The following is a 2,936-nucleotide window of genomic DNA, read 5'->3' as shown; positions in this document are numbered from 1 at the left end:
GTGCAGTAGAACAAATTGAATCAAGCCTTCAGCCGGTTTACTTCGTTGGCTTCTACGGTCCCGCATAATAGAAAACAGTTTGCTGTGAAGTTCATATGATTCATAAGACTTAAGTAATATTGTTATAATTCATGTAATCACCATTTTATATTTCGACTATATAACTTGCCTCAATTAGCACCATACGTAAATATAAATTCACGTTGCCACATACGATTGAAATACAATAAACCATTTAATTATAATTTCATATATTTCAAAACCGGTACTACTTTGTCAAAAAACGTTACCAAACCGAATTAGAACCGTAACGGAAATAGTCATGATATAAATCAGCACTTTTTAATAATTATGTATCATTCATAGGACACATAGATTCAACGCGATGCCACGCATACATCGCAATATTATATCATCTTATGATAAAACTATGATATTCGTTCTAGTTGGTTAATAAATGTGTGCGTCATAAAAAATATGCAGAACCTGTACCACCCGAACGGCAACCATGTTGAACTTGGCCAAAACAAAAACGCGAGTGATTTATTTTCTCAATTTATAAGTCCGTTTCTTTCTTATTTTATTGGTTTATTGTTGAGCCTGAGTGATTAAGTGATCAAGTAAGTCCATCAATAAATATAATTCGATCGATTAACGGTTCAATGTTAATGACTGTACTGAACATTTGCAGATTAAATTTCTATAGGAAAAACCGAAAATGATAGATGAGCAGCAGTCTATTATGTTTGCTAATGATCATCACAGGTATGTACTTCTCATTAAACCCTCAGCTTTTCATGTAATTAATTTATACCATGTCATCTTTTCAGACAAAATTCAATTCCTAGAGAAAAACAGTACTCTCGTCAGTCAGGCTGAGTAGAAGAAATGCTTCGGTCCAAAAATGGAGTTGTATCTCAGAAACTTCCTGTTCAATAACTTAAAAAATGGTTGAATAAAAACAGAATTTCAATTAAAGGCATGCTTTTATTTCGACGGAAAATCCTATAATGCCTCGTTCACACTAACAGTAAAGGTTACAGTACGACGAAATTTATGTATTTTATGGTCATACTGTACATGCATCATTTCCCATACAATTGTTTGCTTGGAACAAGGACTATAAAACACCTTCAAGACATGATGTACGCCGAAAAATATGTACTGAGAAATTCCATTTTTTAAATGGTAATTATACTTAACCGCCCATTACCCAAATAATAGTTTTGCCAATTACAATACAGCTTATTGTTGAAATGGTATATGATGCAATTAGCTTATCATTTCTCTATATAGTAATCTGAATTGCAAGGATATTGTTATTTATCATCATAAACGATCTGAGAAATGTTACGTATATGGTCTAGGATTATGCGGGGTGGTAGTGCATTATTGGCTTTATCGATATATATTGTGATGGCAATATTTGTGATGGCACATATCACACGACCTTCCTTCTGCCAAGCTCCCGTATGAAGGGGGAGGGAAGAATATCAGTGTGGAAGCTGATATATCTTCACTGGCAAAAGGAAGGTGGTTTGACTTGCTCATATGCCATCGCGTGCGGAAGGATTTGCTATCGACGAGTACCGTCTCCAAATTTCTAATATGACATCAGCATTTAGTCGAATAGGATTTTTATTGCACAGTTCTATTTTCTCATTGCGTCCGTCTCGTCGCAACCTACTTGGCTGCCTCGGAGAGAACAAAGCAGAGAAATACTTGTGACACATGTATGATACCAATATCACTGTACAGCATAAAATCATAGGTCTGTCACCCAGAATCACGCTGGTATCACGATAGCACGATGATTTCTGTACTCTACCCTTCGACCGTTGTATTGTACGAAACAGAACATAATTTGTTGTTTTGAAATGTCAAATACGCCGTTTGACATATGAAATAAAAACAAACATTTGCAAGCTGACTGAGTAAAATTCGTTTTTCTGCAATTCCGGGTGATATTTTTTCACAACATTGGCAAAATAAGACCTTCATTTGCTACAATTACGCTCTGAAGATGTCTTCCTATTGATTTTGCCAGTTGGGTTGTTTCCGGAGGATCTGCCGTCACTTTTGCATGATATTCAATGGTTTGAGTTCTGTATCGTGTGATTTCGAACATTTTGTGCAAGAATCCCATGGGTTTAATTGGAATGAGGTCTGGGGATTGGGAAGGATGCGGGATCTTTGATTTGCCATTAGTCAGCATCTACTTTTTTAGATGGAAAGAATGTTTTGTACCGTTGTTTTGGACAAATTCGAAATTGGATATATGATCCAATTGGACGGTGCTGGTTTCATCCTTCAAAATGTCCAAATGAATTAGACGATCAGTGCCGTTTGCACTGAAATCACCCCAAACCATAGAATAGAGTGATTAACGTCCCCAGAAATAATTGCCCTGCGGAATATTTGCAAGAACTCGCATATTTCTGCTAAAATACCTAGTATACGAAGAATTGAAAAACTGTGACGTTTTCATATCGATGAATGAACTGCTGATGCGAAATCACAATTTATTCAAAAAACATGGGTAAATATTGAGTTTCTGAAGGGATGTGTGCTATAGTGTAGAACAACCTGTAGTTGCAATTGAATTGGCTTAGTTTTGCCGCACTAAATCGACTAATACGCTTTATTTACTGCTACAAAGTGTATTGAGTGGTTGTTATTCCTGGAACTGCTGAAGGTTTCATCTTTGGATCGTTATCTACGCTTTTTTAACCAAAATAAGTTCCACAATCCACGCCTCGTTCCCTTCAGAAAATTTGATGAGATCAACACTGTCACGACGTGTTTCACTTACTTAAGTCAAGATGCCACTAGAAAACAACAAACCGCTGACTCGTTCCACAACTACATCGTCCGCCTCGTTTACTGCGGAGAGTGCTGCACATAAACAAACCAAAAACGATGAGGTGGAATCATTA

The 2,936-nt window shown here is 36.4% G+C and overlaps 1 long non-coding RNA gene across 1 annotated transcript; it reads left to right on the top strand.

Moving 5' to 3' along the window:
- The first annotated feature begins 458 nt into the window (after positions 1-458).
- LOC134204620 (uncharacterized) lies at positions 459-1,177 on the top strand. The gene is made up of 3 exons (XR_009977906.1): positions 459-620; positions 692-765; positions 831-1,177. It is a non-coding gene; the product is annotated as an uncharacterized LOC134204620 (long non-coding RNA).
- Positions 1,178-2,936: the final 1,759 nt, after the last annotated feature.

The sequence above is a fragment of the Armigeres subalbatus genome, unplaced genomic scaffold, assembly GCF_024139115.2.
Source record: "Armigeres subalbatus isolate Guangzhou_Male unplaced genomic scaffold, GZ_Asu_2 Contig752, whole genome shotgun sequence".
Taxonomy (NCBI): domain Eukaryota; kingdom Metazoa; phylum Arthropoda; class Insecta; order Diptera; family Culicidae; genus Armigeres; species Armigeres subalbatus.
The sequence above is the reverse complement of the archived record's forward strand: the minus strand, read 5'-3'. Positions and strand labels throughout refer to the sequence as shown.